Source organism: Perca flavescens, chromosome 5, assembly GCF_004354835.1.
Source record: "Perca flavescens isolate YP-PL-M2 chromosome 5, PFLA_1.0, whole genome shotgun sequence".
Taxonomy (NCBI): domain Eukaryota; kingdom Metazoa; phylum Chordata; class Actinopteri; order Perciformes; family Percidae; genus Perca; species Perca flavescens.
In genome coordinates, this window is record NC_041335.1 from 1500501 (window position 1) to 1512704 (window position 12204).

The 12204-nt window shown below is 38.9% G+C and overlaps 1 protein-coding gene across 4 annotated transcripts in view; it reads left to right on the forward strand.

The window, feature by feature from the left end:
* Window positions 1-1525: 1525 nt before the first annotated feature.
* pdzd2 (PDZ domain containing 2) overlaps window positions 1526-12204 on the forward strand; it is a 76960-nt gene continuing 66281 nt past the window's right edge. For all 4 annotated transcript variants that reach the window (XM_028578418.1, XM_028578419.1, XM_028578421.1 and 1 more), the window contains exon 1: window positions 1526-1859. The gene's annotated coding sequence lies outside the window, so the exon portion shown is untranslated. The remainder of the gene's footprint in view (window positions 1860-12204) is intronic.

The window sequence follows — 12204 nt, forward strand, 5'->3', positions numbered from 1 at the left end:
GGGGGCCTCGATTGTGAGGGTGGGTTAGTATACTGACGGTACTGGGGTGGGTGATTAGGGTAATGGGTTGTTTGGTGCAAAATGTAAATAAATGTTTGATAGGTGTTGGAAATGATATATATGTTATGTATATTTGTTATCTTGCTATATAATATAAAATATATGATACATGTGCAAAATGTACTGTATAACATATAGCCTACAGGAACTATTTAAAGTTAAATGAAAGCTTTGGCCCAAAAAAATAAATAATTCAAATGTCTTAACATGGATCCAATATATTATTAGCAAATATAAATCCTGACCCATTTTCAAAAAGTTTCTATATGAGAACTTTGGGTTTCTTTCAAAGAAATTGTCAAAAAAAATAACGTGGATGGTTCTGTACAACCTTCTTCACGAGTAAAATAAATGATCAGTTCACTACTTTTATTTAATTTGGGTGTTTTATTGAATGTTATGGCTATTGAAAAAATAATTGTTGAAAAAAAGTGACAAAAATGTCCAAAACTGACTCGGAAAAGGTGACAAAGAACTTCGGCAAAAGCGACAAAAATGTGAGGTTGTAATTTTTAATTGTGACCCAGAAAAACTAAAAGTTGCATGGTCGACGGGAAGACAACACAAAGGTTATATATCTATAGGGCTGAACGATGAATCACAATTTGAAAGAATGTGATTATCTAATCGTGCAGACCGCGATGAATCAAACGTGAATGTTTAGTTAAATGTTAGGTGAAACATTTGGTTTAAAAAAAAAAGATTCCTCTTTTTAATTTATTATATTTACTGTTTAATCATGAGATAACTGCTGGAATAATGGTACACTTCACAGACTGTTTCCAAAAACGTCCTATTATCAGTGGATAGTTTATTTATTTATTTATTTTGTATAACTTTATTTAACATGATGGTAGAAGGTGTAATATGTAGATGCTGCTGTTGAACTGAGTCAGATCACACATTTCAGTTTACAGGAAAGTCCTGATGTACTTTATTGGAAGTGTTTTATTATTATTATTATTATTATTATTATTATTATTATTATTATTATTATTATACCTTTAGCTTTTGTGATAAATGTTCTGTGTTTGACTGTTCAATGTCCCATGCTTATTAAAAGAAAAACACTTATTGCTGGCATATCTATGTTCTCATCCTTGTATAAGAATATAGTTTACATGTTGCATCATGTTATAATACTCCATGACATGTTTTATCTGTCACACAGTGAATATTGAACTTTAGCTAAACATCCCCCCCCGCCCCACCCCAAATCGTTCAGCATAATAGGCTATCTGTGTATCATGTGTAGTGGACCCATAGATATACATAGTGGACCAAAGTAAGTGGGGATGGGGATCCACTGTGATCCACTCCAGCAGCAGGCAGCAGCCTACACTGTGGCAGGAAGTGGTGCCTGGGTGTGTGTGTGTGTGTGTGTGTGTGGGGGGTTTCAGGCCAAAACAGCCGTCTCAACAAAATGTGGACATGTAGACTCCGCCCTCCCGCCTGCATCCGAGCCTGGGCGGCCGAATGAAAGCTCATCAATCCCCTAAAGCATATAATACCCATACCTGCTGAGAAAGAGGAACGCAGTGCGTTCATAACTGTTATTCAACACATTTCATACTTTTCCCGCTCCTCGGATGGTTTTCCTACAGTGGATATCTGTTGAGGGGACTTTCGGACTCTGAAGCCACTTTTTTCCCCTTGTTTTTTTCAAGCTGAGCGCAGCTACTTTATTCTTGCACGGATTTAACCGTTAAGACGCTTTTTTACAAACTGTGAACGTCTCATCGTCAGTGTTTGGACCCGGGATCGGGAGCCTTGGAAGTGCACGGCCATGTAGCCCGAAGGTACGGTGGACCCTGCTTCACATCTTAATAAATGTAGACTACAGAGACTTGATAATGCGGGCTGACCATATTGGGGTAACAGTGAAGCTAGTTACTGTTCTTCCTACCAGAGTGTGTTCAAAGTGCGTGCCTTGCACAGGGAAGACAAATCTGGATAATACAATATGATTAGAAGACCCGAACTATCCGCTACCGAGGCCGGGAGTTGTTCCATTCAGCTCTAGTAAACTGTTGCTGGCTCGAAATCGTCCGGATTCAAATGTGAGCGCTGGCTGAAATTAAAATGTATTTTGGGGGAGACTAGGCTATAGCCTAGGCTATATATATTCCATATACTTTATAGCTGGAAATCCCTATTTGAACTAAAATAAGTTGCGTTGTATTAAGAGCTGCATAGATTAATCGATTCGTTAGTTGTCAACTAGCCTATTCATTTGATGATCAGATGATCGGTTTGAGTATTTTTTTATGAAAAAAAGTAGGGCTGAATGATTAATCATTTTCAAATCGATATTTGAAAGAATGCAATTAATCGATTAATCGAATGGGAATATTTAGTTGAATTTTTGGTGTAACATTTTTTTTCTTCTTTTTATTATTACATTTACAGTTTTTCCACAAGATAAATGCTGGAATAATGTTACATTTCACAGAGTGTTTCCAGAAATGTCCTCTTTTCAGTGGATGTTTCATTTATTTTGTATAACTTTATTTGTAGATGTTGCTGTTGAACTGAGGCAGATCAGACATTTCAGTTTACAGGATAGAACTGATATTTTTTTTTTTTGTTGGGATTGTTTTTTGTCATTTTTATAACTTTAACTTTTGTGATAAATGTTCTGTGTTATAATGCTCCATGACATTTTTTATCTCTAACACAGTCAATGTTGAACTTCCGCTAAACTTTTTTTTTTATTTTTTTTTTTTTATCGCAAATCGAATTGTAATCGCAATATCTGGCAGAAAAATCGCAATTAGATTTTTTCCCCAAATCGTTAAGCCCTAAAAAATAAAAAATGCTGTGATGTCAGCCTGTTAAATGTGAATATGTTCTAGTTTCTTCTCTCCTCTGTGACAGTAAACTGAATATCTTTGACTTGTGGACAAAACAAGACATGTGAGGACGTCAGCTTGGACTTTTAGGGAAACACTGATCCACATTTTTCACAATTTTCTGTCATTTTAGAGACCAAACAACTAATCCATTCATTCAGTAATCAATAATTCAATAATCGACAATGAAAATACTCATTAGTTGCAGCCCTATAGTTGTATTGTCAGCCTTCAGCCAGGGCCACATCTGTGTTTCTCTTGTGTAATATATTCAGGATAAGCTGCTTTGTATTAATACATGTATTTAGATATTCCGATTATGGTGTAAGTAGATGGATAAAGGCAAATAACAGAAGGTAAAATGAGGTATAGCACACAACAACAACAAATAAACAAATGAAAAGGCTAAACTAAGTAGTGTGTGCTGTGCATTGTTGGCATTGTTTTTTGTACAACTGAAATGGAATAATTGTGCACCAATTTGATAGACATTTAAAGATAAAAAAAATCATTTCATTTTTCTCCCTCTTCTCTGGTGCCTACAAATGTATGGTGCCCACTTCAGGAGTTTGATTTTCCCTCAGTGTCTGTGTCATGACTAAAATAAGTGAATATAGATCTAGCTGTTAGGCCCTCTGCGTTCCTGCTGAGGAAACTCTCTGCTCTCTGTAACTCCATTCATTGTTTTTCTCAAGCTCTTTTGGCTACGGCTTTGAAATGACTTCACTGTGAAATAATGTGATAGCTTTTACATCTAGAGGCTGCCATCCAGGCTGCACTGATCATTCCCAGCCTACCTCCTTCAGGAACCAGACAGTTTAACAGCTTAACGTAGTGAATAGGGAATCACTGAAGCCTAGAGCACATTCATACATTTAGTAGGGCTTTAAGCCTGTCTCTCATGTTTTCTGTCACCAGTTTGGGCGAATCATGGGCTCCAATAGGAAATAAAGAAAAGAAAAGATGTGCATACTGTTTGATCATTGTAGATCAGGGGTCTTCAATGTTTTTTTAAACCAAGGACCCCTTAACTGAGAGAGAGACGGAGCAGAGACCTCCTACTACTGATATTGTATAAAATGAAGTTGCATATTATTGCAACAATAAAAAAACCTAAAACCTTTATACATTCCTTTTTAAATTAAACATACATGTTGCACAGTGAATCCTCTGGAAGAAGTATATCAGTGGATGGCTACCTGACTATCTTTTTTTTTTAAGATTATTTTTTGGACTTTTCTGCCTTTCATTTTTCACAGGACAGCTAGGTGAGAAGGGGGAGAGAGACATGCAGGAAATTTGTCACAGGTCGCATTTGAACCCTGGATCTCTGCATTGAAGAATAAACCTCTCAGTATATGTGTGCCTGCTCTACCCACTGAGCCAAGCTAAGAGACTATCTCAACTATAGACCAGTAAGCCTATCATCACTGGGTTTTTTCTCAAATATGCTGATATATATTTGCCAATAATGTCTTGGATTCATGTTTGATTTTAGAATTTTTCAAAAGTTGTAACAAAACTCCCATTCATTTTGCCTGATGATACCAAAACGTTGCCTACTATTACATTTATTTTTTGCACATTAGACATGATGGGAGTGTTTCTGCAACTTTTGTCTTATTATCCGTCTCCAACGCAACTGTCTCTCTGTTATAGATGGGCAAAGTATTTTTCTGTAATGAAAAACTTTCCAAAAATTAACAATAATTTGGTAAAGAAACAGTAAATAATATAATGAAAAGAATAATAAAAAATGTAAAATCAAATTTTACACTAAACATTCAACTAAGCATTGACATTTGATTAATCACAGTCATCACGATTAGCTAATCGCATTCTTTCAAATCTTGATTTCCATTTAAAAACGACTCGTTCAGCTCTAATAGTTACTTTACAAAATAAAAATGTTCACACAAAAAACATTTTTATAAAATCTGATGTTTGATTCTAAAGTAAACTAGCCAACAATATAACGGCTACAAGTCCAGCTGAGATGATGAGACCATTAAACACACAGCTTGGGAGGTTGTTCTTTACTTTTAATACTTTAACTTCCTGATGATACTGACATACTTTTACTTAAGTAACATTTTCAAAGCAGGACGTTTACTGTAACAGAGTATTTTTACAGTGTGGTATTAGTTACTGAAGTAAAGGATCTGAATGCTTCTTCCACCACTGGTTTTGTCTCCACCAACATCTGTTTAGCTGCTAAAAGCTGTGTGTCGGCTGTTTGCTGCCGAGCAGGTAGTGTTCAGTGGGTTTATCAGAGTTTTTTCTCTGAAAGCAGCTGTTGCTGCTGCAGCTGAAAACAAGGTTGATGATTGCAGAGTTTGTGGGCCAGAAAACCACTAAAAGAGACTGAAAATGTCCGCAATGTTTATCATTTTCTGTGTGTCCATCACTGTGAGTGATCCCTTTCAGTCATACTCTTTTCATTCAATATTTCATTCAGTATATAAAGATATATTGATCAGAGCAGTGGAGACTTAAAGCAAATTGTGCACAGGGCTGAGACAACTCCAGAAAAAACTTTAAAAACACACAATAATTGTACTAAATGGCTGGTCTACTGGCTGTGTGTGTGTGTGTGTGTGTGTGTGTGTGTGTGTGTGTGTGTGTGTGTGTGTGTGTGTGTGTGTGAGATAGAGAGAGTGTTAATGTTCATACTGTTTCCTTTCAATTGAATTGGGAGAGAGGGAGTTGGCTACAAGTTGGGTTCTTCCAAACAGTTTTAGCTGTCACGAGTCAGGACCAGGCTGGACCTGAATGACTTGGGCTGCTGGCTTAAAGGATTTTATTTATTTTATCATGTCTGTCTAAAACCAACAGTCAGGTGTCCATATACAGTTAACACTGAAAGTGGTTTTGCTTGCATGCTGTTGTCATCCCTCCTGTTCATGCTGATCGTTAGGAGATCCCTTCCTAATATTTTCCCAATGGAAGACATGGGGAACAATATCCACAGTCCTCATTTTGTGCAAAAATGCATTCTTTGGCCGGCTACACACTGGCTGCATGGCGTGAGCGTGTCAGCTGCGTGGCATGTCCGTTTTTATTTGGGCTCCCATGTTAACAGGTTAGAGCTTACACACTGCCTGCGTGACACACACATCTCAGGCGCGGCCTGACGCCTATTTTTCAAGCGACATGCAAGGGTGTTTGAAGCGTTTCCAAGCAAAATAGAATAGGAAAAGATGTTTATATGTCATTTTGACACAAATACATATTAATAAATGACATTTTGATGTTTGAAAGCAACCAGTGTGAACAACAAGAGGAATGATACAGCAAACAAAACCTGTTTCAACATGCATATCGCATGAGAGTATTTTTTTAAGTCAGACAGAAAATGTGAACCTATTGTTTAAATCTGAGGCGTGTGCAGTACTCCTGTTCAGATAGGGACAGTAGGGCTTAGAGGGAGGGACACTGGTTGATGCTAGCTTACTGTCGGAATGCAAGTTCTTACAAGTACACAGTGATTTAAGGGTAGTCATGTCTGAGCAGATTATGTTTCACATCAACATGAGTACATGTCCCAATCCTTTTCCCAGCAGATATTAGCATATTCCTTACATTATTCTTCATCAATTTATAAACAATCATATCAGTTATTATGGAGATTTCTGTTGTGTTAACACTAAAGAGGATCCTGCATTTCCGACTATGGCCTCCAAGTAATTTTTGATTGAACGTTTATTTAAACATCCACATCAATTAATAACAACATAAATTCAAAGAAAACACATGCATTCCCATAGAGTTGGTTAGCATTGTGATGTCAAGACTGACATTGTGATGAACACACACACATTTGGTGTGTGCAAGATGCACCCTACAGAAAAACTGATGTGGTCATATTTACATGAATACAGCGAGGTCCACTCCAGTCCAAGACAGAATCAGCGTGCTCCGCTGTATCTGCACACCGCTCACATAAACTGCTGACAGCAGCTCACCACAACCTGAAACAATAAATAGCTCTAATCCCTGGCATGTTCCAGTTCCCCTGTCCAGCCTCAGAGCCCTGAATCAGTTTCACCCCCAAAAAAACCTATTGTACATGGTTTTTAACACAGTTGACAACTTGTTAAACAGAATAAAGGAATTGCTGATTAATGAATTTAAACAAACTAATTCAAACTAACTTCATCTTGCTGCATCAGACTTATTTCAGACTGTTTGACCTGCAGGGCTGACTGCTCTTGTCTGCTTGTTTGTTAGTCATTTCATTTTAATTGATTTGAGCTGTTACCTTCTTTTCTTATTAGTCCCTGACATTGCGATGTGCTGCTTTTTAATAATCCCATATAGTGAATGTAAAATGTGATTGACCAATCACTGTCACCTGCTGAGCTGATTCAGACAGATCCTAATGCGCCTCAATAGTGATGGTAATGTCTATTTCAGGAGAGGTAGAGAAAAGTGTTTTTTTAGGCAGACAGAGCGTGTGAACTGTGAAGGGCTGGACAAATTGCATGTATTGTTGGATCACAGCTGCTTGGTAATTGATGGAGCATCATGCTGTGTTGCCGTTTCCTTTCTGTTTTGGTCTGTTTAGTTCCACTACATTTGGATCACTACCATGGGTATATTCGGATTAAGTCTGATTGTCCTTGGGTCTGGTTTGTGTTGAGCATGTTGGATTTGTGTAGGTATTCCACAGGTCCATTTTGGATCAGGCCCACAGTTATGATTGTGTGCCTGGTGTGCTAAAACTGTGGTGGTGCACCACAGATGGCTCTTTGTAGAGGTTCATAGAATGAACCAACCATCAACCATCATCAGGTGGTTGGCATTGATATGGTCCCAATAGTTAGGGCAGTATTGTAAGGTCTGACTAAGGTACTTCCTAATCTTTGTTTATAGTCTTCTCTCTTCTCTTCTAATCAAAATTACTTCTAGTTACTAGTTGGGTCTATAGCCCTTGGACGTATGAATTCAAATTAGCCATTTTTATTTCATCTATTTCCTCTAACCTAGCCTATCCACAAGCACCTCAGAATCGTCCTGGTTGTCAGCTGAACTGACTGCTCACCAGCAAATTAACAAAAAAAATATTCTGTGCTAAAACTAAATGATGTATAATGATTTAAGCAGTCAATTCTTTTTTACTTAATGGCAAGTTTTGGGAATTACCACATTGTGTTGCAAAATAACCTAATCAAAGCCTGATTACCTTTGGAACAGAATATAGTGCAAAGTCTGTGTTAGTAACAGTTTCTAACATTTGATAAGGCAGCTAGAGAGCTAGAGAGTCTTTCAATACCAATTTAGTCTTTAACAACTGTATGATATCATCACAAATGTGTTATGGGGCCAGCTATTGTTGGTTTTGCCCAAATTTTGGATGGAAAAACTGGGGGACATATAGAACGGATAGGCCAGTGTTTGGAGCACTAATAAGCCATTTTGAACCTAATGCATTGTAACAATTTGATTTATAAAGTGTTATGGCCTCTGGTGTTATGGCCTCAAGTCATCTAGTCAAACTACCTTCATTTACATCTAATTTCCTGGCTATCACCTGGACAGACTGTCCTTCCATCTGTTTTCCGCAGCTTATCCAGGGCTGGGTCACGGTGGCAGCAGGCTAAGCATGGTAGTCCAGACATCCCTCTCCCCAGCAACATTTTCCAGCTCCTTCTGGGGGATTGTGAGATCTATGTATCTCCATCATGTTCTGGGTCTCCAGCATGTTCTGGCTCTCCTACTGGTTGGACCTGCCTGAAAAAAAATTCCAAAGGAAAGTGCCCATAAGGCATCCTGATCAGATGTCTGACCCACCTAAAATGGCTCCTTTTGACACAAAGGAGAAGCCCCTCTACTGAACCAGAAGTGATACTCCCCACAAGACTGCTTGGGAGACTCTGTCGTAAGCCTTTTCCAAGTCCACAAAACACATTTCGACTGGATGGGCGAACTCCCATGACCTCTCTAATATCACTGCAAGGGTAAAGAGCTGGTCCAGTGCTCCTCTTAGATCTGAGGTTTGACAATCCGTTGGAGCCTTCTTTCCAGCACCCTAGCATAGGCTTTTCCCAGGGAGGCTGAGCAGTGTCATACCCTGATGATTTGAGCACACCCTCTGGTCCCTCTTTTTCTAAATGGTAACCACCACCCAGATCGGCCATTCCACAGGTACTGTCCCACACCTCCACGCGACAATGAAGAGTTGTGTCAGTCAAGACAGCCCAACAGTGTCCAGAGCCTTCAGCATCTCAGGGCGAATCTCCTTCACACCAGGAGCTTGTTAACTACCTCAGAGACCTCTGCCGAGAATATGATATTTCAAACTTTGCCTTCTCCTCAGAGCATGTTTTGGTTAGGTTCAGGATTGTGACAGGAAGTGACAACATCCCCAGTCCGGGTCAGCAGTTCTCCTCCCCTGCTGAACACAGCATGAGCTTAACCCTGCTTTCTCCTTCTGAATCGTGAAACGGTTTGCCAGAACCTCCTTGAGGTCAACTGAGAGTCCTTCTCCATAGGCTCCGTGTGGACCAGCTGTTTCCCCCAACAACCCCTGACTACTGAATATTACAGAAGTGCTCACCTACTGCTCACATTTACTTAATAAGTGTTTGTTCTTTTACTTGCATGGTAAAACTAAAATAAGTTCAATTTATTGGAAAATAACACAAAACAGCTCTGGAAAGAAGAGCTGCTAAATCAGTCATTCATAGCAATATTTACAGGAAAAACAATCTTTGAAGGGAATTATGATTTATTTTTCTTTTATGAAGGAGACAATCCTGTTGTGGTGGGTTTATGATGGTACATAACATGTTTTGAAAGTCAGTTTCACCAGCTGACTGAAGTGTCTGGACTACAGTGAACCACGTTCATGTTGTTTCCTTTATTCTGGAACAATGTGACATTTCGGATATACTGAAAATGGGCTTTTCGTAATCCTAGGCCATATGGCCCCTTGGAGAAGAGCAGGGTAGGGGGAGGGGTGGGATGAGACATTTAGGTCAGCCTAAAACACGGAACAATAAGTAGGGAACTAATCCTTGTTGTCAAACTGTAGAGAAATGTGTTTACCAAACAGTATAACACAGAGTGTGCACATCCTGTGCAACACACAGTGAGACTCCATAGATGGCTGTCCATTAGTGACTATAGGTGCCACAAGGTGTACCAAATTTAGGGAGTTCTGGAAGCCACTCCATAAATCTGATGGACAATATCAGAGATTGGGGAGACCTACTTTTGCATACATGTCTGACTGCATTGCTACTGTGATAACTTTCCTAAGTTGTAAAACATTGAGTATAACTTCTGTACAGTATCTTTGTGTCTGATAATTGTTCAAAGTGGACTTAATGGTTGGTATTACATCTTACATATAGCAACAGTCCTATACCAAGACAGCCCCTTGTTTGTAAGGCTCACAGTCACCTATTGGCGGCTGAACAACTGCCGCTGGTAGCTGGCGTTCCAGAACTCTGTAGAGGCTAAATACAACCAGAAACTGCCGCTCGGATTTTAGCATTCTATTGCACTATAGACTGTTCACATTACAGTGCTTTACTTAGTTTAAACTACTTCAATTTTGTCCCCACTGGGAATAAAAATAATTCAGCAGAGGCAGCAATATGTAGACCAGAAAGGGGGAAATCCCACGTATCCCCCCCTGAAAATCGCAGCCTGGCTAGATGAATAACCCTATCAGCTATGAGAAGAGAGAGTGCACGGGTTCTGCTGCTGTAAACCTGTATCTCTGTAGCCTGTAGGTCTTTCATTCTGCTACAAGTGTTGAGCAATGGGCTGGAGATTACGTGCAGAGGGGGTAGTGCTCCATTTCGAGGGATTTAGGTCATTACTGGAAATGTCATGTTAATACTGTTGTTATTTAGCTGATGTGTGTCAACAGTTGAACTGATTCTACTTCTGTCTGTCTCCTCTGTCTGTCTGTCTGTCTGTCTATCTGAAGATTACAATTTAAAGCCTTTATGAAAAGGCCTCATTTACACACTTTGATTTCAAGTGTGTCGTATCTTGACAGAATTCCAGATGTGATTTAAGACACTTTCATTCACACTTACAACAAATATACGCCTCTTTTGGCCAGATCTCAAATCTGATTGCCTCAGTCTTGGTTGTCCCAGGCCTTATATAAACCAGGGTCCACTCTACTTCAGTCCAGAAAATGCACCGTTTTGGTTACTGCCAAAATCCCTAAACCTTGTGCAATTTAGCAGTTTAGTTACAACAATAACAGTTTTGTTAGCTAGCTATCAACTATCCTTTAGCTAAGACAAACACAAGAATGACTCACATGAATGGACCATGAGTGAGAGAAAGAGAACATTTGGCTTGTCTTCACTGCCGCTGTTTCTTTACCCATACAAATTAATTCAATTCAATTTTATTCATAGTATCAAATCATAATGAGTTATCTCAAGACACTTTACAGATAGAGTAGGTCTAGACCACATTCTATAATTTAGACCCAACAATTCCAGTAATTCTGATTACTGCTCTGTCAGTAAGTTATGTCTTCTTTATGACTGAATGTGTTGTTGATCTTCCCGTTTGTAGGGAGAAATATAATTACTTTCTGTGTAATTTAGCTGCCATTATCACAGGAGACAGACCAGAGGTTGTTTCCACAGACCACTTACTGGTTGTTACACACAGGATGAGTAAAGCTTACGTTTGCCTCTTGTGTTTACAATTCTTCGAAAGAATGCGTCTCATTCAGTGCACTCAAATTTCAGAATGTCCCAAATGTGTCCTGGTTGCATTAACACTTGGACTTTTTGTAGTCTTATCTGTCTATCTATCTATCTATCTATCTATCTATCTATCTATCTATCTATCTATCTATCTATCTATCTATCTATCTATCTATCTATCTATCTATCTATCTATCTATCTATCTATCTGTCTGTCTGTCTGTCTGTCTGTATATCTGTCTGTCTGTCATGTTGGTTATGTTTGAGAAATGAGTGGCTCGGATTCTGGATTCTGTATTTCAGTCAGGTGTTTTAGTTTGGCAGTTAGTTTGGTGGTGTGGCTCTGCTCATGTGATGCTGAGCCTTTTTTTTTTATCCCTGTTGGGAACAAAATGTATCCCCCTTAAAAGAAATCAATGCTACTTCAACAATAGACCATATATTATACACCTAAAATAGAAGTATTTAAAACTAAGTAACACGCTGTAACGTGAACAGTCTATACTGTGAAAGAACGTCCGAGCGGCAGTTGCTAGATGTGTTTATGGTGTTTAGCCGCTACAGAGCTCCGTGACGCCGGCAACAGAGCTCGGTCATATCAGCGG